This window comes from Canis aureus, chromosome 15, assembly GCF_053574225.1.
Source record: "Canis aureus isolate CA01 chromosome 15, VMU_Caureus_v.1.0, whole genome shotgun sequence".
NCBI lineage: Eukaryota > Metazoa > Chordata > Mammalia > Carnivora > Canidae > Canis > Canis aureus.
In genome coordinates, this window is record NC_135625.1 from 21843551 (window position 1) to 21871540 (window position 27990).

The 27990-nt window shown below is 39.9% G+C and overlaps 1 long non-coding RNA gene across 1 annotated transcript; it reads right to left on the reverse strand.

Moving 5' to 3' along the window:
- Positions 1-373: 373 nt before the first annotated feature.
- LOC144283965 (uncharacterized) lies at positions 374-27680 on the reverse strand. Its single transcript, XR_013352443.1, has 3 exons — positions 27520-27680; positions 14756-14848; positions 374-5694 (listed from the first exon to the last, which is right to left on the reverse strand). It is a non-coding gene; the product is annotated as an uncharacterized LOC144283965 (long non-coding RNA).
- Between the last annotated feature and the right edge of the window lie 310 nt (positions 27681-27990).

The following is a 27990-nucleotide window of genomic DNA, read 5'->3' on the forward strand; positions in this document are numbered from 1 at the left end:
GGATATTTTCATGATTTTAAGGAAATAGAGATCAAGGTTACCGTGATCACCATTGACCTCTCTGAGTCCCTTGGATTTCTGTTTCCAAATCTTCAATAGGACAGGTGATCTTTGCTGAAGCTGGGGATCCTTAAACCTAGAGTCTTGTCTTTCAAAAGCATCATCTTTTTAGAGGTCTGGTCTCTGCCTTCCTGTGGGACGCTCTCATCGAGTAGTCTTCAAGTTTCCCACTTACGGGATGCACCATTTCTATCTCCTTGTAAGTCCAGGAAAAGAGCTCCTTCCCAATGACAGTTATTTGTTTATTTGGTTGTTTTTTTTAACAGATAAAAAAACATTCATTGCAAAACAATGAACAAAAAATACAGAACTCTATAAATTTAAAATAGGGTTTACAAACTCAAAAGCTTTGGCAGAGCCATATGGGTCTTATAAGTTAGAAAAATAGTGGAAATGTAGTGAGTGGAGTAATAATGGAGTTGTTTATATGAATAATTCTAAATATAACTAAAATATTAATTTAAATGAGCAGAAATGAAGATAGACACCAAAAAGACACCCAGAGCTCAAAGCAGAAATTCATGGCTGTGATGCTAACTATTGAACACCTACAAATTCCATGATCTATATCATTAAAAGCAGTGAATCTTTCAAGAAGTTTTCATTTTAGCAGTCTTTTAACTTTTCTGTATGAATCTATGTCCATAAATAGGCTTTGAGAAAAGTAATATACTAATTATACTTTTTGCTTATAACAACTATTTATTGTTCTAATATACAGTTTTATTTTAAAGCCCTATAAGGTAAGAAACCAGGATTGTGTTATTCATCATTTTATCCCCAATTACTAATACATTGTTTGGCACCTGGTAGGAACTCAGTAAACAATTATGGAATAAATACACTAAAGAGTTGTTTCTCTAAATTTAGGCCATTACAACATTCCTCCCTTATTCCCTGCCCCTCCCTTCTAATCAATATTCTTGAAGTTTAGATAAAATAATCTATGATTCTTAATCTTCCACTTTTTTTGTAGATAATATAGAATTTGTTTAGTCTTAAAGGACTGGAAAATGAAACATTTTTTTTCTCTAGGAAGAAGGAAAATAAATTAAGAAACTGGAAAGAGTTGGAATTAAGAACTCCAGAATATATTTCAATAAGATATATTACATTACTCACACTCCCAATAAACACAGAGGTCTCAAAGTCAGGTTCCTTACAGGGCTAGGCAGGTGATGTGTGCAAAAGTTTGAAAAGGGCAGATAGTTGACAATAGAGGGTACTTTGGTCTATGATAAATACAAGAATAATATATTGAAATCAACTTCCCAAAGTATTATGGATTAGATATTCTGGAAAATAGCTCTAAGAAACAGAAAATACCAGAAAAAATATAATAAATATTTACACAATTAGTTGAACATTTAACTGAAGGATTTGCCTCTACTTCTAAGTGGTTCAACACAGGCTAATGCAGTAAAGCCCTGGAATTATTTGCTGACACTAGGAAATTAGTGTTTTGAGTTTAATACAGGAGGGATAAGAGGCAAGGCTGTAGGTCATGGTAGGGCATTGGAACTGAAATTTTTTTCACAAATCTAAGGTCTTTAAGATATTAGGTTTTTCTTTATAAAAAAGTGGATTGGAAGAAAAATCTACTTGTCAAAGGAAAGACATTTCTGTTTAAAAGCTTCAGAGCTCAGTGGGAAGCAACAAGTAAACACATAAACAAAACTAATGTTATTTTAGGCATGCCTTCATAAGAATTTTTGGTTCCCCATGATCCTTGAAACCCTAAGATGAAACAATTAAGAATAATGGCTCAGGATTGATAACCTCCTGAGGCACATATCAGAAGCAAGTTCTTTCTGGCATAACAGCCCTCAACAAAGGCCTCCTAAAGATCTCTAGGTTTAGGTTAGTCAATTAGGTTGGAAATGGCCCTCTTTCTCTTAAAGTTTCTTCAAGATCCCTAGTCTATCGAATGAAATCCCTGGGCTAAAATAATATCTTTTAGGTCACTTCCAATTAGGGCCCTCTCTCTGTTCCAAGTGGCTTGTGCCACAGATCTAAGATCATTACAGATAATAACACAGTAATCTCAAGTCATTGGAAAACACTAAGTGAATTTTCCTATGTCCCTTGGGGTTTTTATATGTTAATAGAATAGAAATAGGAAATAAAAAATTCAGTGATTTCCAAACTGAATCATCAGCCCTATCCATATTATTGGACATCATCCTATTAAGAAGATGAGCAAAAGCAAAACCAAAGAATTAGCAATCAAATCATTATTACATTTTGCTTGAACCATTTTCTATCAGTAGTCTGTTTCTCAACCCTACAGAAAATGGAAACAAACACGTTTTGTTTTGAATTGAGCAGAATGGAGCTCACACACAACCCTTGCCAAGCTGTTGCCATTCTTGTTAAAGCAATGGAAATCCTCAGTGGTAGAGTTTCTTTTGCTTCAGTTTTATAAGAGTTTTACAGGCAGACAATATTTTCAAATGGATAGAAATTTAGTTAGCAAAGACTACTTTGAGTCCCATGTAGTGTGAAAATCCATATCTAATTGTCTGCAGCATTTCTGGCACTGTTACTAGGCAAACTGTGAGTGAGTCATTAAAAGCCCCAAAATGACTTAAATTAAAAGGTGAAGCTAGGCTGAAAATAAATGAAAGGAACCATAGACATTTTTTTAAGTGAAAAACACACGAGATTCAAATCATTTTTAGAAATTCAAATTTAAAGGGGACGAATCTATACAGAGATAGCAATTGTTGCCACCTATACTAGAAAACACTTGAGCATAATTCTTCACTAATTGCTTTCAACTGGACAGGTCAATCACTCCCTTGATTCATTTAAAAAAATGCCACAAACTTTACAAATCATTCCTGTGGGTACGCTAAGGCATGTTGCTTTGCCACTTACGTCATTCTCTGAGTTCTCATTAGGTGGTAGAATGAGGTCAGGTCTAAAGCTTATTAGGGCCTTGGGAAGGGGAGTGAATGTTTAGGGCACCAAGAGAAAGAACCATTTATTTCCAAACTAATACAATACAAGACTCAAAGAAGGTGGGTTAGGCTGAATTGAGCTGAGTTGAATTGAATTGAAATCAATCTGAATAAATCAATTGGAGGTCATGCTGTTGGTTTTTAAACTAATTTTTTTTTTTTTTTTTTTTCTGAAAGAATCCTTGAAACCATCCTTTAGGGATGCCTAAGTGACTCAGTGGTTAAGCATCTGCTTTCTGCTCAGGGCATGATCTCGGAGTCCCAGGATGAGTCCCTGCAGGGAGCCTGCTTCTCCTGCTTATGTCTCTGCCTCTCTGTGTGTCACTCATGAATAAAGAAATAAAATCTTTAAAAAAAAAAAAACTTTAATAAGAACTAAGAAACATCTATCTGTAATTTCTTTTTGGGAGCAGTTAACTTTTATAAGATTTAAGAATGGTTTCCTCAATATTGCTATTTGGCAATATTAATTATTTGCAAATCCCTTAGTTTATGGTGGAACCACAAATAAAATACTATTTCTTGCTGCTTTTCTTGTTAGCATCTGATTCCACAACTAGACTCTTAAGATCTAGGAGGGCGGACAACATGCCTATTTTGTTCACCCCTCCAACCCTGGACAGGATTAGCTTAGTGCCTGGCATATAAAGCTGCTTCATAACTATTTAACAATGGATTAATTAGTGAATTAAAATAACTAGGAAAATAGGATAGTCATAACTATGTAATTATCATGGCACCTGAAGGAAAAACTTAGACAAAGGAAAATGTTAATTTTTACATTTATGCTTGAAGTTGCAGTAGATGTCACTTCTCTCAATACTAGCCCCTAGTTTTTGGTTTGTAAAAGCAGTTGGTTTCTTTGAAGTGCATGATTTATTATTGACATTGGTATTTAGAACAGGAACAAACTGATTTGAGAATCTGCCAAGGTCAGGGCATCAAATATGTGTACTGGAACAAATGGAATAGAACTGGGTCTATTTAGCCTTGACAGTGGACAAGGTTTTTAGCTTTTAAGGTAGATCTTATTTACCCATTTTACAGTTGAAGAAACTGAAGCCCAGGGCAGTTAAGGAGCTTGTCCAAGGTGAATGGCAGGGCTGATGTGTGGAACTTCTGTGACACATAGTGGCCAGCAAATGTTCTGCTCTGTGGACACTCATGCCATTACTGACTGTTGAGATTGGATACTACCCTGGACCTCAATAGGCTACAAACGAAAACAGGACTCTGAAAATCCCTATTCTCTGAAATCTTCTCTTTTGCCTTTCACAATGTTTTGAGTTAGGAAACCTGAATGCAGTCAGGATCTCCTTTATATTGGCCATATCGTAGTCTATATGACATTCATCTCCTCGGACCTTCTGTTTCTTTATAACATAAAAACAAGGATAAATGTACCTACTTCATTGGATCATTACAAAGATTAAACAGAACCTCTCAAGAAAGGTGACACAATGCCTGGCACCCAGGAAATATCATTGAAATCTGAATCTGGAGGCACCTGGGTGGCTCAGCAATTGAGCGTCTGCCTTCGGCTCAGGTCATGATCCTGGAGACCTGGGATCGAGTCCTGCATTGGGCTCCCCGCAGGGAGCCTGCTTCTCCCTCTGCCTATGTCTTTGCCTCTTTCTCTGTGTCTCCATGAGTAAATAAATAAAACCTTAAAAAAAATCTTCAGGAAGGACACACACAAAAAAAGAAAAAATCTGAATCAGTTGTGAATTCCATATATTCTCTTGTTATCCAAGGTTTGATCCATATTTCCCAAACACCACCCTGAAATTCACTGTCTAGCCCTTTCTTCAACATCAAAACTCTTGGGATCTACGAAGTCAGTTTTCCCTTGTTCACTGTCTCCTCACAGCGCCCTAGTGCCCACTGGGATTGAGCCTCAGTTGCCCAGAGTGAGTGGTAACTGCTAGCCAGCATACCAATAGCATATTGGCTTCTGAGCCATGGATGCTACTTGTCTGGTTCTGGTGAAGGAGAGCCCATATGAAACAGGGCATATCTTCATAAATCACCTCCTCTCTTCCAGCAATTTCAAGCTTCTCTCTCCACAGTGGCCTTCAACTTTCTGTGTCCCAGGGTGGTACGACCGCTGGGAAAGAAGTCTGTCAGAAACCTCTGGGTGTGCCATAGTAGAGCCCCGTGTGGTGCCTCACTTCACAGTTTCTGAACATTTACCTAACTGCTGTCCCTTCCCATATAAATGGGTATCTGCTCTCTGAGTCATGTGTTCCTTGCTTTTTCTCTTGTGATTCCTCTCTTTTTCAATCTTTCATTCCCTTCTTCCTGTGGGGCCCCAGCCCCTGCCTGGGGATCCCTAACTTGCTGCCATTAGAACTCAGACAACAGCTCAGAGGTTGCTCGAGGGAGTAATGAAATTTTGTGCCACAGCAGGCCTCCCCAGTTAAAAGTCATCACAGACAATTCCGACTCTAGGCATGCCATGGAAAGAAGCACCAAATAACTGTCTGGGAAACAAATCCGGAAGGCATCAAGGACCCGGCTGGACACAAGGTGGCATCAAGGTCTAGGCACAATGGAAATCCAGATGAGTGATTCTCCCATATTCCCTGATGGCAATGAGGATTTCAAAGATGAGGCATCTGGTTTCTTGAGTCGTTAGTTCATTCAGCATCATTTATGAAACATTCATGATCTTAAAAGGTAAAATAAGATCCAATGTTAACCAGTACCAATTATAAAAAGTGATGTAATCTTCAGATTAGCAGGCTGCCAAAACAAAGAAAACTGCCTCCCTCTGCTTTTCCTTTGCAAAGAAATAATAAACGTTGTGTAATAAGATTTTAGGTAACCAGGTGGATTTTACCAAGATGAACCAAAGAACATTCCTTCTGAAGTATATTTTCTTAAGTTATGAATGCCTTTTTCTTTACAAAATTTAATATACGTTGGGATATGAAAATAACATATTCGACCCAGGATTCATTACAGTCACGGAATCTTAGAGTTCCAATACACTTGCCTAAAATATTGCTTTACTAAAAATTCAGTTGTAACTTGAAGTATATGGAAATTTCCCAGAACCTAAGCATGTGAATTTAAATTGGCACTGGGCCTATGGTGCCTTTATTTATTTATATAAAAACTCAAGTTATGAAAATATTGGCAAAATGATTTTAACATCTAATAGGAAAGGCAAAATAAATATCTCTGTCAGGTTGGGTTTTTTTTTTGTTTTGTTTTGTTTTTGTTTTTGTTTTTTTCTAAAGCCCTTACATTCCTGAGAGATCTTGGTTACGTTTGAAAAAGTAGTTACAAAATTAAGCAGCTATAAATAGGAAGATAAACAGCTTTAGAGTCAGGAAGTCCTGGGTTCCATTTCCAATTCCACTTACAATGTGTGTGGTTTTACAGGTACTGATAAAAACAGAAGACTACAAACTTGTGAAGGAACCCTGGACCCAGGGACACAGGACTCAGCATGAGGCCTGAGTGATAGGGCAGCGGGGACTGACTGGTGGCCCTGGCAAGCAAGGCTGGAAGTCTAGCACGTGTTCATGGCACATTGCTTTATCGGACAGACAGACAAACCAAATTTATGAATAGCTCTAATTGGTTATGGTCAAGACTTAGCTAAGGTAACAAAGAACCGCCGCCCCCATGGTGATGTAAAAACCTTTATCTGTCTTATATAACAACACTTAGGTGAACAGTGAAGTCTAGCAAGAAACAAGGTGACTTCCATCTTGTCTAGGGCACCCTCTGCAAAATGCAAATTCAGTGATGTTCCTTAAAATCTATTCATGGAGATTTTATGCCCTGACAGTTAAATGTGTGCTTGGCTAGTTCATCCTGCCACAGCTGATCTGCTTCTCCCAGGGTAGCTCTTGCTCATCACCTTCCTTGGCCCCAGCTGTGCCATTTGGGGGATGGTCCTCTTGGTTCATTGTTTGCATGCTGATATCTGAAGTGAACATGGGGCATGTGCTTGCCAGGGTCCAAATAGTCACTGGCATTTGTAAGCCAGGTATGTGATTCCAAAAATTTAGAAGGTTTGTTAATATATATATTTTTTTTTTCTGAATACAAACTTTATTTAGATTTATCAATTCTTCCATGAATGTCCTTTTTCTATTCCAAGATGTCATCTAGAATCTCACTCTGTGTTTAGTTTTTGTGTCTTCTGAGGCTCCTCCAATTTATGAATATTTTTAAATTCCTTATTGCATATTCTTGGAATGCAGCATTTTTTTGAAGCTTATTTATCTAAGTAATCTCTATACCCAATATGGGCTTGAACTCATAACTCTAAGATCAAGAGTCGCGTGTTCCACCGACTAAGCCAGCCACGTGCCTCATATGAGGCTTCTGATTAGTTGTATTTCTTCTAGTCGGTCCCAGATTTCAGTCACCATTCACAAACCCTCTTTAAAAAAAAATTATTTATTCACGAGAGACACACAGAGAGAGGCAGAGACACAGGCAGAGGGAGAAGCAGGCTCCCTGAGGGGAACCTGATGTGGGACTCGATCCAGGACCCTGAGATCATGACCTGAGCCAAAAGCAGATACTCAACCACTGAGGCAACCAGGTGCCCCCACAAAAGCCTTTTCTGCACTTAGTTCTTAGGCCAGCTTTATTTCTTGGCTTCTGAGATCCATTCTTCTCTTCCTTCTTTTAAAGGCACCTATTTTGAAGACATCTGAAACAGTGAGCTTATGTGTGAAGGTAATATTCTTAACCTCGTCTGTTTTCTCGCTTTTGCTTAATGGTAATTCTTTGAGAAACAATAGTTATGAGTCTACTGCTATTTGAAGTATAGAAGCAGGAGGAGGTATTTCCAATCCCATCTGTTCTATCTCATCTCTGCTTTTAAACTTGCCAATTCTCGCCTATATTTCTTTCTTTCTTGCAATACCTTGCTAAATCCTGTAAGGACTAACAAAAACAAATTAGCATTCTGATACTAGAGCTATAGTTTTGGAATGTACACATGGTCTGCCTTGCAAGTTATCACAGGGGACAATTTTATCAAATATTTTACAAGAGCACAGCCAGGGCCTCTAGTCTTCTAACCTGATATACACCCCCCACCACCTCCCACCATATACGGCTGCTAGTCACACATATTTCAGGTTATGTTAGCGAACAAGTTCTGGGTACTGACCCCTATACTGGTCATAGAGGAGGTCAGCTGCTGATATAAAGAGGTAGCTTGGTACACTGAATTAAAATAGAGCTACCACATAATTTATTTGGGTAATGAAAGAGAGTCCTATTTATAACTATGGCAAGACAACAGGCATAAGATGAGAATCTCCTAAGCAAATTGAGACATTTTCACTCAAAGTTTAAATATTTAAAGTTTAAAAATGTGTCTCCCTCTCTTGTGACAGTACCCAAGTGAGTGGTCTGTGCTGGCAGTGTAGCTTCTCTCCCTGCGGGCCTTCAGGGGACCAGATTCTTTCATCTTCTTTCCCTCCTTCCTATAGAGAGTTTTCCTCCTTTGTTCAATGATACCTGGGTGTTTTAGGTTGAGAAAAAGGGAAGAAGTATGGAAGCATGCTTATCCAATGATTTAAGGCTAAAGGTCTCTTCATCGTCTTGTTTCGATGAGAACTTAGTCACATGCTTACACCTATATAGCAAGGGAGATTTGGGAGTGTGGTATCTGCACAGACAGTTATGAGCACAGCAACAATTCTGGTGCTATGAAAAAATGGAAGAGAAATTTTGGCGGATTTCCAGCAGCCTCCACCAAAACAGTAATCTTTCTTGTAAAGAATTATTAGCTCATTTGCTATTTAAGGGTAAAATTTCCAGTGTCTGTAGGCTTTCATAAGTTCTCTGAGGTAGTATCTACTTGTGTTTATTAACTCCAATTCATTTACTAAATATCCTGGTTTGGAGGTATCTTGGAGCTGAAGCCTTAACCAAACTTATTGACATATGTGGTCTCTTGTCATTATTTTTCATGCTCATGCTTAGTTTTGTAATACTTTGATAGCATATTATCTCCTTTTAATATAAATTGACCCCCCTTTTTGTGGGCATTGATAATACTCTCAATAATTAAATACCAGAATCTTGTCTATTACATTAGTTAAGAGATTCCTGGCTTTGCCTACCAAAGGAAAATCCTTTTTAAAATGCATCCTTCTGGGGATCCCTGGGTGGCTCAGCGGTTTGGCACCTGCCTTTGGCCCAGGCCACGATCCTGGACTCCCGGGATCGAGTCCCGTGTTAGGCTCCTGGCATGGAGTCTGCTTCTCCCTCTGCCTGTATTTCTGCCTCTCTCTCTCTCTCTCTCTGTTTATCGTGAATAAATAAATAAAATCTTTAAAAAAATAAAATGCATCCTTCCCTTCACCCTAATATCTTAAACCTATTTTATATTTTCCCTTATAGTGCATAAGAGTTGAGGAACCATTGTGGGAGAGGATACCTTCCAAGTGTCCTTTGCTGTCTTTTTATTGCTTTCAAAAAATTCCTGAAACTTATCTAGCAATAATAATCATTAGAGTTTTGATTCCATTTAGTGGAGACCGTGAACATTTCTTTTTGTGGAGAACTCTGATCCCTCCAAATGCCCAATGGGGCCAATGTCTGATCAGATTCTTCCCTTTCCCGGGAATGAGAGTTTTCCACCACTTTTCATTACTCACATAATTAACTTTGGGGCTTAGGGATTTACTAATTGGAGCCTTGACAATCACCTACTGTTAGAGAGACTTGTTTTGGCAAAACCACTTAAAGGCAGTTTTCGTGGGAGAAGGATGACTTAACTTTCACCATATTCTGAGAGTGCTGGGTCTGAGTCCTTAGTACTTCTTCAATCTTCAACATCCCTTATTTCATGTCTACTATTAAGAAGAGTAGTGAAATCTTCCTGCATGTAGAACAGTAAGTGTAATCAAGTCCTGCAAGATAATTTCTTTTTCTCCAGTCTTTTAGCTTTTCAGGGCACATTTACCAGCCTTAAAGTCAGTTACCAATTCCAGCAAGCCAGCGTGGCACTCAGACTAGGTCATTGCTGCAGCTGCCTGAAAGAGTCGTTGTACTTTATGAAAGTTAGGAGCTTTAGAAATAGAAGACAGTGGGGGGTGGGGAGGTGGGTGTCTGACTCACTGTCTTGCTAGAGATAAAATCACTTTGCATAAAAACTGCTTAAAGGCAAAAATGCCCATTTATTAATGTATTGGGCAAACGTAAATTTGTGAAATTACTAAGTGTGAAATGAACAATTAAGGAATGAAGGTTGAAAGGTTCCTTTTTGCACATAAGTTATAATTATGGTAAAGGTGACATCAGAGGATACTCTTCTGATCCTGCTGTTTTATTTCCATGAAATATCAGAAGTATGATGGTGTCTTTTTTTTTTTCTTTTTGGATTTCCCTAACACGGTATATAAAAATAAAGCCTTTCATGGGAATTAAAATGAAAGAGTCCTTTCAGAGTTCCAAAAATATTACCCAAACTCTGCCAAGATTAATATGGTCAAAGTTTCCATGAAAAGCATAATTTCATGGGAGTTATGCCTGTTCAGATGTGTGCAAAAAATACCAACTTCGTATTCCTTTTTGATATGCACAGCAGTGAAAATTCAATTTGGTTTATCATACTGTGCATATGGCCATGTGTGGTATTAATGCAGTTTTTGTCATTAGAAGATTGAAGCGGGTTTTTTTCCCCTAATTTCACATTAATGATAACAATAATCTACATTTTATAAGTCTTTATCATTTATATGTTTATGTAATACTTCAACATGACTGAGTCCAATTTGGCAGGTACAATTATGATTTCTTTTCCAATTTTTAGCAATGAAGAAAGGCAAGCACAGAGAACTTCAGTGATTTAAGCAAAACCATATAGCAAGCAAATTAAACAAAAATTCAGGTTCCCAGTTCCAAATGCAATTATTTTCTAACTACCGAATACCTCTACAGTAGGCCACAATTGTAGTAAAACTGAATAATATGAAGCAATGGGTTGCATTTCATGGAGTTGGAGTCAGAGACCTCCACTTTATTCTAACGGTATGCCTTAATTTTTAGAACCTGCCCTGGCCAGTTCAAATGGCAAAGAAAACAAAGCTCTTGGAAAACAAGGTCAAATCTAGACTTGGAGTCTCTGGGTCTGCCCAAGAGAGCTTAAAGGGGAGAGGAAGATGACTGGAGCATTTATGGTAACTATGCTGCCTTTGAGAGATAGCATCATTGTAACCAATACCATGGTCTCATTAGCGCAAATTCTAATCTGGCTTTGTGTGAGATTTTCCATTTAGTCCTTGGTTATTGTCCTTCACTGGAGAGATCTGGGTGACCTCATTCCTCTGAAACATGGGCTTAAGCCAGAAATTGAATTCTGCAAAATGGAAATGGCTTAGAAAAAAGGAAATATGGAGACTTCAGTATAAGTCAGAGAGGTTGTGGACTAAACAAAAAAAAAAAAAATGATTGTCTTGGGATTAAATCTGGCATCCCATTTCAGGATCAATTAACAGGTGGTGCAGTTCCAAATGGATGGGTTAGGAAAAGAATTCACCAAATAGAGGAGTATTAGATCTGGTGAGCTCTAAGCCCAATTAACTTAACTCTAGTGACAACTGAATTTCCTGTAAGGTGGTCTTTTGGTGTGGCAGGACATACGTAAGACTTGCATCATATTCTACTTGAATATATTTGCAACAAATTTCCACAACATCTGTAGGTAAAGGAAGCTTCAAAAATATCACTAGTATGTTGACTTAATTAAAAGGCAAGAGCAAATTATATCCTAGAGTATCCTACAATTATAACGTCTCAATTGTAATAGGCTTTACCATGTGACGTCTTCTACAGGGCTGGTTCAGAATTGTCACATTTAAAGGGTCAATTTATTTGAATACTTCACCATTGTTAAACACAGACATACACGCATAGAAAAAAAAGTAACACATGAGTCTAAAGTATATATGTATATATACATATATGGAGAAGTCACATATCTGAGGTAAGTTTATACAGTAACATACATCAGCATACAGAAACTGAGCTTACTCCTTGCAAAGAACAATGAAAAACAGTGCTCCATGTTCCTTGCTGGGACCTGGTGTAGCAAAAGGAAATAGGTTGGCAATCCAGCTAGATCTTGGTTCATATCTCAGGTGTATAAATTTCGATTTTTTAAAGATTTTTTCTTTTTTAGATTTTATTTTATTTATTCATGATATATATATATATATTTTATATATATATATATATATATATAGAGAGAGAGAGAGAGAGAGAGAGAGAGAAAGAGGCAGAGACACAGGCAGAGGGAGGAGCAGGCTCTTCGAGGGGAGCCGAATATGGGACTCAATCCCGGGACCACAGGATCATGCCCTGAGCCAAAGGCAGATGCTCAACCACTGAGCCACCCAGGGATCCCAAGTGTATAAATTTCTAAATGTAAATTTTTTGATCTTCTTGATCCTCAATTTCCTCATCCATGTAATGGGGTTGATAATAAAATGAGATGAGAAGTTCTTGGCATTTAGTAGGTTATGTTGCCTTTTCTACTCTTGTTATATTTGTTGCATATGGTGGATTAAGCTTTGGCATCCAATACCCATTTTGCTAGCAGGGTAAAACTTTATAAGTCCAACACCATTCATTGGTGTCCTGTAATATTTTTAACAACCATGGTTTTGCCATTTGAAGAAATTTATGGGATGTAAATTTACATTTCTACTGCATGTCACTTTCTACTACTTGTTCACAGATTGACTTCTCAAACTATGAAATTTTCCAATGCTTTGCAAATGACTTAGAAAAAAATACTATTCATAAACATTTTTGCTTGTACTCTAAGTCTCCAACACTTTCAACTAGCTCATTCTGCATTCAGCAAACCAAGCCCTTATTCATTTGCTAAAGATGGATGGGAAGAATGAATGAATGCTACATTATAACTCAGCAGAGTACTCTTATCTGGTAATAATGGGACTGTAACTATTGCTGATTTTAGGATTTTAGAAGCCACATTTGCTGAGCCGACAGCATAATTGCTTAGAGACTGAAAAACAAGGATTCAGATAAACAGGTCACTCATAAACACAAGATTTCATGCTCTGAATTTTTCCCCAGTTGTGGTAATATTGGGGGAGTTTCCAGGTTTCAGAGTCTTGGTCACTCACATTCCATTTTATCAGAATAACCAACTCCACAGAAACTTTAAGGTTGAATTGCATTTAGCATTTTACCAACCCAATCAAGCACTGAAGGGATGTTCTAATGGATAAGGTTCCTTGTGATGGCTTGTGTTCAAGATTTACAAAGCTGTTTCATTTGCACTGATGTATAAACCCTAGGAGCCATTTCTCAACCACTTTTCTTCATGCCCATAAAAATCTTAAATATGTTTTCCCTTCTTCTCTAGGTCAGTCACACATTCAAACTTCCAATTAAATATGTTGGCTTTTTAGCTTCATTACTTACAATGTTATAATATTGACTTTGGCCTATAAAATCTGCCTTTATGTATCATTGTAGAAAACAAAGTAGTATACGGTGATTTATAAGACATTTTGAGTTTTCTGTTAAGTTTAGAGTAGCATATTAGTATGATTAATTGTGGGTGAAGTGAGTCTAAATCCAAATAGCCTAGAAAAGAATGACTTCTCAGTGGTTGGAAAAAAATTCAAGTTGGGTTGAAAAAATGTTTGTTTTGCTGCCCACTGTTCAATCACCTTCCTTTGATAATAGTGTCTCAATTTTCTTTTGGAAATCCTTGACATTCCTCTTTACTCTCATTCTCCATGGTTTGGAGGTTCCTTGTATGATCTCCAGGCTTTGAATATGGGGGTTAATCCTGGTCTGGGCCATTGGCATATCCCACACTTCTGGCTACAATGATTGCATTAAGGGTGGTCACATGACATAAGCTGTTCTAAAGAGAGTTGACCTCAGGACTTTTTTTGAACTTTTGGGGAAAAAGAAGCTCTTTTTCTTGTGGGGATGCTGAACTGCTAGACTGTACATCTGGGGATGAAAAAGACATCTTGCCATCATGTCAACAGAACCTTCCCTTGAATGAAGCCCACATCTTAAAAACCAGAGCTAAGATATAAAGACAGGCTGCTTGCAACACTGTTTAATCTGGGTTGGCCTAAAGAAATATTTACTCTTGGAATTTATAAATATGTGAGACAATGTTTTCCTTTTATATTTGGTTGGTTTGTATACCAATTTCTAATTGGATTTCTGCAACCAAAATCATCTAGGTCATATTTATTCTTTGCACTCCATGAAACACCCCTATCTCCTGGATTTGATTAGGTTCTTTGGTAGCAATCACATACCTAGCACCACCCTTTCTCAGTACTTTACATATTCACAATTAATTTGTAAATATTCATTTAGTGCTTTTCTCCTCTGCTAGACAGTATACTCCATGAAGTCAGGGAATTCTGGTTTGCTTACCACTGCCTCTCCAGCATCTAGCCCCCATTCTTGGAACACAAAAACATACTCAGTTATAAATTCCCTGTAAAATTCACAACCTGGGGTGCCCTCAGTGGTTGAGTGATCCACTCTTAATTTTAGCTCAGATCATGATCTGAGGATCAAGCCCACATTGAGCAGCATGTCTGGCTCCATGCTCAGTAGAGAGTCGGCTTGAGATTCTCTCTCTCTCTCTCCTTCTCTCTCTGCCCCTCCACCTAGACTCATACACATGAGCATTTTCTCTCTCTCAAATTAATAAATAAAACTTAAAAAAATTACCCAACCTAAGGGTGGAGTGAGTTTGAGTGCAGCAGGATGTCCACCATTCAGCTCTGTCCCTGACCCGGTTCTGCAGGCTTGATTCTTGGAGAGGAAGACTTTAAAGGAAAAACAAACAAGGGAACAGCTATTTCCGGTTGTACCATGCAACAGAACAAAACACGGAACAATGAGAAGGACATTCTCCCCACTTCTCCACAGATGACCGTTTATTGGGCTTTTGCACAAGGAAGCCATCAGAGCACTGCAGTGGTGTCTGGGTGAGAAAATGGCCACAGCTCTTCAAATGTTGTAGAATTAGCAAATTATGCCTGGTGGAAGTCTCCCGAGTACTCTACAAAACAAATGCCTCCCGAGTTGATGGTTAACCAGAAATGCCTTCTCTCCTAAGTAAACTGTGACAAGGCATGATGGTCCCAAAGTGTGGTGAGAAAAGACACTTCACTGTTAAATACTTCCTGAAAGTTTCTCTCCCATTGCAGGAGATGTTGATGGTGTGTTTCTTCCTAAATTGCACTATCGGAGACCTTGGTCTTCCAATTTTTGTTTTGCTGTTTATAAATGCGGGTTATAAATGCAGAAAGGATTCAGAGTTAAATGTGTACCTCCTTTGCAACGTTTTTAGAATTAAATTCTGTAAGAAGCTTTAAAATTTTATAACTTAAAACATCAAGTTCATAATTTAACACATTTGGGATTAATCACTCCAGATATGTGGGTCTGGTGTTGAGCTTGTTTCTAAGCCCTCTGGGAAAAACGTGCCACACACTCACATATTTTATCATGAGATTTTCTTTATTAAGGAAAAAAACCAAAGCACTTAGAAAATTAGAAAAAATGATTTCAAACAACAATGAAAACAGATTGCTTTGTTTCTTATTAACTGACAACCCTTCCTTTCCCATTCTTACCACAAGAATTTGGTATCAATCGCATGCCCTGCTAAAAGTCATTAAAAAACGTTTTTTCAGAGTTCATGAAGATGGCTCACTAGCTCTTCAGGTCTTAAGGCCCACTAATATTTTCACCATCTATGAGTTCATATGGATTCCACACAGATTTGCCAACACTTTCATTGCTATTTCTTTCTAAAGTTGCATGTGAATATTCCATGTGTCAACCAACTGGGAAAACACAAGAACTTAATGTTCTTCAATTTTTTTTTTTTTTTTTTTTTTTTTTAAGAATTCAGGGACTAGAACTTGCTAGTTTGGATGGCTGTGGGTTAGATCAATTCCAAGGTTTAAAAAAATACTTTTATTTTCTCCTCTCTCTCTCTCTTTCTCTCTCTCTCTCTCTCTTACACACACACACACACACACGCACGCACACCCCTTTAGCTCCATTTTTTTTCTGCATGTAAAGATAAAAGAAATAGATCAAATGATGTTTAGAACTATGAGACTAATTCTGAGTCTATGATATTATGAAGCTGGCTCCCTGCAGTGAGCTGGATGCTGGGGGCTCAATACCAGGACCCCAGGATCAGGACCTGAGTGGAGGGCAGGCACTCAACCACAGAGCCACCCAGGTGCCCAATTTTCATCAATCCTAATGAAAACTATCATATTATCCAAATATAAATTAATCATTCTACATATTATTCTTTTGAGGAAAGAAGTCTACTTAGGTATTTTAAAACTTTTTAAAAGAGATTTATTTATTTTAAAGAGAGAGAGAGGGAGAGACAGAATGCACATGCACAGGGAGGCAGGGCAAAGGCAGAAGGAGAGAAAGAGAATTCTCAGCAGACTCTCCACTGAGCTCTAAAGCCAATGCAAGGCGCAAACCTAAGACTTCAAGATCATTACCAGAGCCAAAATCAAGAGTCGGCTGCTCAATCGACTGAGCCACCCAGGCACCCCTAAACCATTTATTAACAAGGGAGTAATTAAAACAGATTTTCTGGCAATCCTCTGCTAAGTAAAAAAATCAATTAACCTGAACATTTGCCTCTAAACTATTCCTATTATTTAAAGTTTGATTCATCACAGGCAAGACAACAGGTATTAACCTACTACGTCTAATTCATGGATGTTTCCGATAAAAAAGCAGCTGGAAACTGATTGTTTTGTTTTGTTTCTGTGTTTTCCCTCTTGCCATCTCTCCAGCTCACCTATATGCAATACCACAACAGCAGTGCTAAATGGCCATCATCATTCTTCCTCTTCAGACTCACCCTAGCTACTATGTTGGGCTTGCGGAGCCGCACAGAGATCAGTGTGGGGAACTGTTTGACTCACCCTCTTAGCGCCATCTCTTCCTTTCTGTACTTTCAGAGAGATCACACAGTATTTCTATTTTTCTCAACTATTAATTGGTAACAGCTGTGTTAACTCCACACTAGTCAGTCCTTTCTCAGCAGATATTCATTCAATAGAGTTTTTGGATGCTCTACTGTGTGCTGAGCACTTACTTCTCTATTCTGGTGTCATAGCAGTGAATCAAATAGAGAGATATTCCTGCCCCTAGGCACTTGCCTTCCAGGGACAGGGGACAGAGAAACACAAGACTAAAAATCTACAAAAAAAAACACTTTGGAAGAAAAGAAATATAATCACAGTACATGACTTATTTCTGCAATAAGCCAAAGCTACAGTCATGATAATATAAACAATGTTTATAGAGTTAATAAATAATAGATACATATTATGAAGGTGGAGGTGGGATGCTAAGAGCATAGTGTGGCATTAGACAGGTAATCCACATCTAGCACCTAAATCCTCATCTCCTATAAAAATAAGGTGATATATATTGTCTAAAATTGATTAATCAGAGGCACCTGGGTGGCTCAGTTAGTTGAGCGTCTGCCTTTGGCTCAGGTCATGATCCCGGGGTCCTGGGATCAAGTCCCAAGTCAGGCTCCCTGCTCAGTGGGGAGTCTCTGCTTCTCCCTCTCCCCTGCTAGTTCTCTCTATATATCTCTTTCGTTCAAATAAATAAATACCATCTTTTAAAAAATAAAATAAAATTGATTAATCAAAACAAATAGCATAGACATATCATCTAAAAAAGTAAAAAGTGTTTGCCCCTGGGGAGTAGATTGATGGTCATTAAGAGTAAGCTAGGGATTGGTATTTTTGCATTATAAGCCTTTAGGACTATTCTCCTTCCAAAACAAAACAAAACAAAACAAAACAAAAAAACACCACTTTTTTCGTCTATTGCTTTAATACGTTTTAAAGACAAAATGTAAAAAAAAAATCAATAGAATGAAAAACAGATCTTAATGAAATTGACTTATGACCTAGAGAGAGATGAAATATTTTGCTACTGAGTAGCAAAATCAGAATTAGCACAGTCTACATGAATTCAGAGTCTATGTGCTTCAGTTTGCGCTATGCTGCAGTATGTAATTGGGTGGATAAAGTAAGATAGCATCATTAGCATTTATAAGCTTGTCCTATAGAAGGCGACTAATAAATGACAGACATTGTGATTATACTTCAATACCATAAATTTGATAATCGTGTGGTCTTAATCTCTTTAAATCTCATTTTTCCGTAAATTAAGAGCTACCTTAAAGAATTCTTGTGTGTATCAGGGAGATGTCTGAAGATTGCCAAACACTAGAACTCCAGAGAGGAAGTCAAATAAAGGTTTGTGTCAGTTTTGCTTCCCCAAACCTATCCTTCAGCTATTAACCCCTCAGTCAGGGTGAGCCCCACAGAGGGGAAAGTGGGCTACTGGAAAGGCATAGTCTGTGACCCTCCTCTGAGTCCCACATCTCTGTTATGATCTATTGCTCTTCTTTTCCTCTTTTCTGCTTTTTTAAAAGATTTTATTTATTTATTCATGAGAGACTTTGAGAGAGAGGCAGAGACATAGGCAGAGGGAGAAGCAGACTCCCTGCGGGGAACCCTATATGGGATTCGATCCCAGGCTCCTAGAATTATGCCCTGAGCTGAAGGCAGATGCTTAACCACTGAGCCACCCAGGTGTCCCTCCTCTTTTCTAAATTACAGAACTTCCTTTCAAACCTGTTTTGTTGTTAGTATAGTAGTTTATTCACATCCCAGAACCAGAGATAGAGAAGCCCTTAAAAACCACAGATGAGGAGCACCTGGGTGGCTCAGTGGTTGAGCATCTGCCTTCAGCTCAGGGCATAAACCTAGGAGCCTGGGATCGAGTCCCACATCGGGCTTCCAATAGGGAGCCTGCTTCTCCCTCTGCCTGTGTCTCTGCCTCTCTATGTCTCTCATGAATAAATAAATAAAATCTTTTTTAAAAAGACCCACACATTACCTTTATTCTCTACTGTTTTGAAATACAGGTTCTGTAACTACTTTGGTACAGCAAGACCAACAGGCCAGGAAATAATTGCCATTGAAAAGGTAGTTTCCCAGTCACAGTTTCCGAGGGGAGAGGACACACCACAGTGCAGGGTGCACATAGGGAAACAGGGTCAGTCAGGAGGCAGAGGGAGCAAGGGAAGATGTGGGCAAGAGCCTTTATTGTAGCCTTCATGGGAGGGAGCCCCCTAGGCAGGGTCAACAGGACCAAGGGTGGCTAGTTTGAATAATATCAGCAGGCTTCCCTGTGTGGGGTTGTTCCAAAGTTTCTGGAAGTCTGGGGTAATTAGGGCAGGAAATAATGGCCTTGAGTTTGAGGACCCAATAAAGAAGGTGGCTGGGGGTGGGGTGGGGTCTGAAATGATTTTCTTTTTGAAAAAAGAGGTTTCTGATAGGCTGAAGGCAAGTCATTTACTATCTGTGGGAACTGGCTAGCCCTGGGAGGGGATGTCCCTCTAGGGTCAAGAAGCCTCCAGGTGTCCAGATACTTGGGGGCTCAGTGGTTGAGCATCTGCCTTTGGCTCAGGGCATGGTCCCCGAATCCCAGGACTGAGTCCTTCATTGGAATCTCCGCGGGGAGCCTGCTTTTCCCTCTGCTATGTCTCTCTCTGTCTCTCATGAATAAATAAATAACATCCTGAAAAAAAAAAGAAGCCTCCAGTTGTAAAACATCAAAATGCAGAAAATACAAAAGGTGTAAATTTCCCTTTATTGGATGAATAAGTTCTGGGCACCCCATGTACAACATGGTGACTAGGGTAAACAATATTATACACTTGCAAGTTGCTGAGAGAGTAAATCTTAAATGTTCTCACCACCACCACCACAACAAAATAATAATTATGTGAAGAATGTGTTAATCAACCTTATTGTGGTAATCATTTTGCAATATATACACATATCTAATCATCACATTGCACACTGTAAATTCACATAATGTAAATGTGTACATCAATTATAACTCAGTAAAGCTGGGGCACCTGGGAGGCTCAGTCAGTGAAGCATCTGCCTTCAGCTCAGGTCATGATCCCAGGGTCCTGGGATCGAGCCCTGCATTGGGCTCCCTGCTCAGCAGAGAGCCTGCTTCTCCCTCTCACTCTGCTGCTCCCCTTGCTTGTGCGCACGCTCTCTCTCTCTCTCTCTGTCAGATAAAATCTTCTAAAATAATAAAAAAAATAATAAAACTTAAAAATGGAAAAAAGACTTAGGTGAGTACACCTACATTCAACAGTATCAAATAACACTTGGAGCAATGGAAAATTCATTTCTAGTCTCCCTAAGTGGAAGAAAATGGGAAATATTAGGAATGGTTAATATTGCAAAGTGTTATCCACTAAATACTCTCCATATTCTGTAACACAGAGCCTTGCCAATCACATTATCAATGGAAAGAGTACAGCTGTGCAAATTGTTCTGAAATCCTGAACTGAACATCCTAGAAGCTTAACCAGTTCCAGGGACTTCATGATTTTAGTCCCGAAGTCTTCATATCAAAGCATGCTTTGCTTATTTTGCTACCAAAGGAAACCACATTGAAACAGTGTCTGGAAATTTTAACAGCCGGTAAGCTTCCTCAGGCTCTTGTGGCACCATCTGTAAGTGACCCTTGAACTTTCATTTTCCTAAACTGATGAAAACAGACCTGTGTTAACATAAACAAACAAGTATTTCCTAACTGCCCACTCTGGGAAAATGCTGTGGTAAATCCTTGATTTATCAATTTATCGAACACATATTTATGGAGTGTTGATTATGTGCCAGACACTTTTGCAGGCATTGAGGCTCCGGGGGTGAACAAAATATACAAAAGCACCTTTGTGGAGTTTCTTTTCCTCTTGGGGGGCTGGCAATTACCAAAGCAAAAATTGATGGCATATCCTTGGTGATAGGTGCCCTGGAGTAAAATGAAGCAGAGAAGGGAGAGGAGGTTTGAGATTTTGAGTAAGGGGTGAGAAGCAGTTGGTCTCTGGAGGTGATATTTCAACAAAGATTTGAAGGAGGTGTTTGACAGAGGTGTGGTGATGAGGGGCTAGAGGGAATGAGCTGGAATTAGAAGAGGTGGCCGTCGGGACTGGAGATGCTGGGCATAAAGATTATGGAGACAGTATGTGACAGTGATGAAAAGAAAAAAGGAAAAATATAGGATCAATACCCTGACCTCTCAAACGTTACAGTCTCACTGGGGAGATAAGGTTTATTAAGATGAAATCCTTGGACTTAGGGAATTAAAGATAGATTGTGTTGTATGGTTCACAAAAGCAAGTCAATTTGGTGTTAAATACTAAAGACAGGGATCCCTGGGTGGCGCAGCGGTTTAGCGCCTGCCTTTGGCCCAGGGCGTGATCCTGGAGACCCGGGATCAAATCTCACGTCGGGCTCCCGGTGCATGAAGCCTGCTTCTGCCTCTCTCTCTCTCTCTCTCTCTCTCTCTCTGTGTGTGTGTGTGACTATCATAAATAAAAAAAATAAATAAATAAATAAAAAAATAAAGACAGCTATTTTAGGGCTTGCCAGAAAAACATTAACTGGGTGACAGGCCTGGTAACCCCTACAACTAGGGCAAATTCCCACACTCATCATCACAGCTCTCACTCGGCCTCTGCTATGTGCAGTTCACTCTGCTGAGTGTCAGGAATAGGCCGAGCCATGAATGTGAGCTTCCTGAGGGTGAAGCTCTGTTCATCCGTCCCCTTTTAAGCCACAGGAGAATTAAGCAGTACCTGAGATGACCACCAGGGAGGAGGTTTGTGGCTGAAGGAGGATGACTCAGGGGTTGTCACAGATAAATAAGGCGAATAGGAGAAGGGAGGAGGGGAGGTTAGTTGTGATTTGTTGGCTCCTCAGCCTGGATCTATGGAGGAGTGTTTGGAAGGCATGGGAGAGGATGACCCTGGCTTATTGAAGACCCCAGGGAGGGTCAGCAGATGGGGATCCCCCTTGGCACTGTCCTCTTCTGTAATGTGGACAGCAGCCATGCAAGGAGGTCTTGCTGTCACGGGCCTTTGAGGATAATGCCCGCGAACAGGGTGGGTGTGTAAGACAGAACACAGGAGGGTGTTGGTGAGACGGCCCAAGGATTCCCAGCAATCTGATCAGAGCAGGAGCTGCTTGGAGAGTGTGTTTCTTCTGGAAGAAGCAAGGACCCCCCCCCCAAAAAAAAACAGATCAGCGTGAACGGGGTGTTGGCGGAATTCACAGTCTGGTTAGCTCTACAGAAACCAGCGTCATGTGTAAATGTATTTTAGTACATAGCACAGCACTGTCTAAGACATCTGTAGTACATCTTCATTGCGTGGAAATGAACGATCAGTCAACTCTCTGGAGATTGACTTAAAACACAAGGTAGCAGAAGGCAAGCGCTGGAGGGATCCAGATATTTAGTTCAGAAGAGGGAGAAACTTTGAAACCCAAAATATGAGGGAAGTGGTCACCTATGAGATGAGGTGTGTGGCTTCACCTTGCCACCGAGATTTTATAGGACCAGTAGCTATTATCTTTCCGTCAGCGTTGTAAAGAGCCCAAGTTGTATTGGGTATGAAGCCATACAAAGTTAGGGGATCATTATTTTGCACAGTAAAAACTTTTACAGGCTATTTCTATATTCCCCTAGAAACACTTGAGTGTCATGTACCAGAAACATCTTTCCAGCTGCACATACTCATGGAAGCATTTTCAACATCAGTGAAAGTACATAATACTTTAGGTTATGCAATATATATTTTTATGTAGTATTTTATATAGTTGTTTTCTATCTAATAGTTAATCCTAGGGGCAGAGGTTTCTTTTTTTTTTTTTTTTCCTCTCCTCCTCCTGGCCCCTTTATAATTTTTGATTCCTAATGCCATGATCAAGCAATTCATTCACTGTTTTCCTTTCTCTAGGAAATGAATCAGGCTGAAAATATATGAAACTGTGATAACTATTGCTCATTGATAGCTTAACACTTAGGAAGAGCCCCCTGGGTTCTACAGCTTTAGCTAGAGCCCCAAGTCAGAGTGGTTAATCGAAGAGAAGACGGTCTCCTTGCCTCCATCCAAACCACGCTATCGAGTATAGAGGCCCATATCAATGCTTAGGGCTGGAAAACAGAGACATTATCTAGAACTGGAAATTCAAAGTCACACCCCTGATATTTTTGGCTTAGGTACACCCTGTGACGATGTGGAATACATTGATTTCAAGGTTCCAATCTTTTCTGTTGGAATAGATGCTGGACCATCCATGCAGAGAACAATACTACCCTCTCGTGGTTAGAAGTCAGAAATGGAAGTCAAGATGCTTGATTTTTACTTTTTTTTTTTTTTGCCTGAAACTGTCAGTAATTTCCAGAGCAATCTACTGCTATCAAAGCAAAAGGAACAACGGATACAATTTAGTGGATAATATCCAGGCCTAAATAATCCTGGTTTTGTCTGACTTTGTCTGAGTAATGATGGCTGCATGGTCTGATCCAGCCTTTGGGGCAGTGAGTCATGCATCCATGCTATTCATAATTCAGCTTCTCTAGTGGCAAATTCATGATGTTTCTATCTCCATTAAATATGTATCTAGTTTTCCATCACTTAAATGAGGAAATAATGTCTCCTTGTCCACCTCATAGGCTTACAGTGGGGGTCAAGTAACCGTATATGAAAACAATTTAGAAGTATAGAGCTCTGAACAAATGTTTTCATTGAGGAAAATGCGTGTCCATCTGTTATCATTTAAAAACTTCCTTGGGAAAAAAAAATAATAAAACACTTCCTTGGGGCGCCTGAGTGGCTCATTTGATAAAGCGTCTGACTCTTGGTATCAGCTTAGGTCTTGATCTCAGGGTTGTGAGTTCAAGCTCCACCTTGGGCTCTACACTGGGCATGGAGCATACTTAAAAAAAAAAAATAAAGTACTGCCTCAATTCAATTTGGTGTTTTAGAATTTTCACCTAGAAATACAACATAATGTTATATTACATATCATTTATATATTTGTGTATATACATTTATATATGCCAATATAAATAAATATATATAATAAAAATATATATGCTAATAGAAAACTAATTTATATTCTGTGCAGTCAGCTCTCTTTTAGCCCCACTGATGAACATTTTACCTTGAAGAAAATGCCTTTTTTGGTGACTTTAAACTTTGGGAGATATATGTCCTTATTCTTTTATGATTCACTCACAGGGACTTTCTTTAAGGATTTTGTAACCCACATTCCCAGAGCACCCACACAATATAGTGCCCTTGCACAGCTCTTATTATAAGCATGCATGTATGTGCTCTGGAAGGAAATGGACGGTGGAGAGAGTAACTCTAAGTCGAAAAAAAAAATTCTCAGGGAAATCTCAGACTCAGAAACCAAACAATAGGAAACATTCTCATAGATGATGCTGGAAAGGTGGAATGTGAGGGCACATTTCCAATAAGGCAAACCATGACTTAGAATCTTTTTTTTTTTTTTTTTTTTGTCCTCTTGTAATGACCCTCGGGATATCTAAGATCATGTCTGGCAAATGTTGACAACTATTTTAAATACAGACTTATTTGAAAGTTCAAAATAACAACATAAGCAGTCAAAGGGATGCCGAGACAACTAAGAATGGGTTAGCTGTTTAATCCACAATGTGGAATTAATTTTCCCAGTGCAGGGCTCAGCCACCACCCCTCCCTGAAATACCAAGAAATGAGGACATTGATGTGTGAGCATGTACAGTGCCAAACTTTGGGATTTTCTGCAACATCAGACTTTTGTCCTCTTCTGTAGTCTGATACTCTCTCTTCATCACTCAGTAGTGAAAGAAAAGGGAAACTTTGCAACCACTGAAACATTCTTCTCTACCTCTTAGAAAATAATTTGTGCCTTTTGTATACATTTTTAAGTCTATTTCAAGTTCCCTTTAGTGTATTGCTGTCAAGCTTAACATTTTGAAGCAAACCCTCTAGCATCACACGCACACAGACCCACCTGTACATTGCCTATACCTTTTTTGCTCTATATCGTCCTACTTTGGAAGTTACGGCCTGCATATTTTGGGGTATATATTGTGAATATCTTTCAGAAATTGATATTCAAGTGGTACTGGAGACTCAACAATAGGGCTGAGTCCAAGGGCATCCAGGGAGGCTGTGACACACTTGCTAAGCAGCCTAAGCTCCTGTCCTGCTTCCTGACCCTGTTTTGTCTATGTCACCACCTTCTGATCTTGGATTTGTCTACAGACTCATCACCACACTCACATGCCTGGGAGGTGACATCCTTTGCTCTTCTAATACTCTGTCTAAACCCAGCCTGCCACCAACTCAGCTTTCATGTCGAGAATTAAATATTGGCCTACACCCCATGCTCCTGTGGGCATCTGACTCTAGCAAGTCCCTATCTGGCTCCACGTTTCCTGTGTTGGCGCTAACATTTTGTGCCATCCTTGCTGGGCTAACGGCCCCAAATCGGAGAGCTTTGTTGACTACATGGCCTCACTTTTCTTTTTAGAACCATGCTGACATCAGCCCCCACTGGTCCAAATACACCAACTGCCAGACATCCACCCACTCAGGGTACAACATATCTAGAGGTAAATAAAAATATAAAGAGGGCAAGTGTAGAAGAGAGTATCTTAGACATTGGTATCAAATTTCTGTGTTTTTCTGGAAGAAAATCCTGGTTTTAGTCAAATAAAATCCACTAGAGTTTCTGTTATTCATCCTGTTGCCCTGGAAACCGCTGACCTTGCAGAAATGCTGAGTTCACCTGGAGGGCATAGGCACAGGGCTGACCATGGTTGAGAGTGGGTTGACCCATCAGGCCTCAGAAAGAGAATTCTGATCCTAACATTGCCAGGAAATGGAGTTTTTTTTTTTTTTTTTAAGTTTTGTTTTTTGTTTTGCTTTACTTATTTTACTTTAGTGAGAAACAGAGAGCATGCAGGAGTGCACGGGAGCAGGGGGAGGGGCAGAGGGAGAGAGAGAGAACCTCAAGCAGACTCCAAGCTGAGCACAGAGCCCAACACAGGGCTCAATCCCACAACCCTGAGATCCTGTCGTTAGCCGAAATCAAGAGTTGGATGCTTAGCCGACTGAGCCCTACCCAGATGAGCCCCCAGGAAATGGAGTTCTTATAAGTGAATGAGGAATTGAAAGAATCATCTTGTGTGGATGTCTCCTCACCTTTCTGTCTGGAAAACTCTTACTGAAAATTCCAGAAATGAATCAATTATACTTCTTCAGTGCCCTGTGTCCTATTTATTCCCACAGTGTTTTGTTCCACTCCTATTAGGGCATTCATCACCCCACTTTATAACATTTGTTTGTGTGCACTCACTCTCTCTGGATGGTGAGCAACCGTAGGTAGGACAGAAATTTTCTTCATTGTTTTGTATCCTCAGCTCCTTATTAGTGATGAGCAAATAGGAGACAATACCCAGTGAATTATCAAATGTTCCCTATCTGCAGGTTTTAGCAGTGTGGGTGCTTTGATCACTTGCTGGGGAAAGGCCCAAACTCCACACCCCCCAATGTTTATCTCTTAACAGAAAGAGAATCATGCTTCTGCTTAAGATGTGGATAGCTTCAAGAAGATGTCACTCCTGCTTCACCATGAGAAGAAGCCAGGTGACCTACAAATTTATAGCTTTTCTTGAGCACATCAGAGAGCCTAGGCTGTCGTGCAACCAAGTAGAATCAGTTCTGGGGGGGTTGGTGGCTCCATCAATTAAGTACCTGCCTTCAGCTCCGGTCATGATCCCAGGGTCCTGGGATCGAGCCCTACATCAGGCTTCCTGCTCAGCGGGGAGTCTGCTCCTCCCTCTCCCTCCGCCTCTTCCCTGCTCACCCACCCCCCAAATAATAAATAAAAAATAAATAAATCAACTCAGTTCTGAAGAGCAACAGATCTATCGAGGGGAAGTAGGTAACACAGGCTGCTTCACATTTGGCCATGGTTGGGAGAAGGACGGAGCCACCATAAAGTCAGGTTGGAAGAAAACAGCTAAAATGAATGAATTCATAATGGTGGAGGGCAGGCAGGTAGGTCACCTGGACCACCTGGGAGGCTCAGACACAAGAGCAAGGTGAGCTCACTCACCACCTTTCTCCCAGTTTTCCACTGCATGCATGTGAGGAAGGTTTGCACAGAGCAGGAAACAGCCCCTGACAAAGGTGCACTGCTGCCAAGGGAGGAGGAGAAGCAGATCTGTTATCCTTGGCAGGTGGGCTGGAAACTGCCCAGGTCTGCCCTTGATGGTTCTGCCCTGGATAAAAAGGAGTGTTATTACAGGGAAAGGCGGGGAGGCTACTGTCCTGCCTAGGGCTTCTGGAAGCTTTGCAGTCAGGAGCAGCAGCAGCTGGGAGATCTGACACCCCATAGCTGTGCCTCTGTGGAAGTCTTGCTGCCACCACCTGCTTCTCAGCACCGACAAGTCTGGAGATCAGGCAAAGGGTTTCCGGCCAAGCCCTGGGTGACCCTAAGGCTCCCCCCAGCAGACTGGCCCCCAAACTCACCTTCTCACAAGTGCCCACTGCCTGGCGCTGCTCGTTGCCTCCTTCTGGGCCGCAGCCAGACCCCAAGGACGAGGGGGCCTTGGAAGCATCAGTTTAATTAAAAACAAAGTTTTGGCTTTTCTGCTTTGGCAGTTGAAGCAGGCATCCAAGCTGCAGTTCAGGAAGCAGTGCTTCAAGTGGGAGGGAATTGGAGTTGGAAAAGCCAGTCCAATATCTACTGCACCTACCACCCAGCCAGACACCATGACATCACCCTGCTTATTTCCTTCATAGTGCCAGAGCATCTTGTTGTAAAACAAGACAAAACACACATGGTTGTTTGTTCACTTTTATTTTCTCAATGTCTCCCTCCACTGCCTTCATCTATAAGGGATCCTATCCACCTTGTTCTTTGCTGTATCCTCCTATAATTACAATGCCCAGCATACACCTGGCACTCAGTAAACATCGCTGAATAAATCAACAGACCCT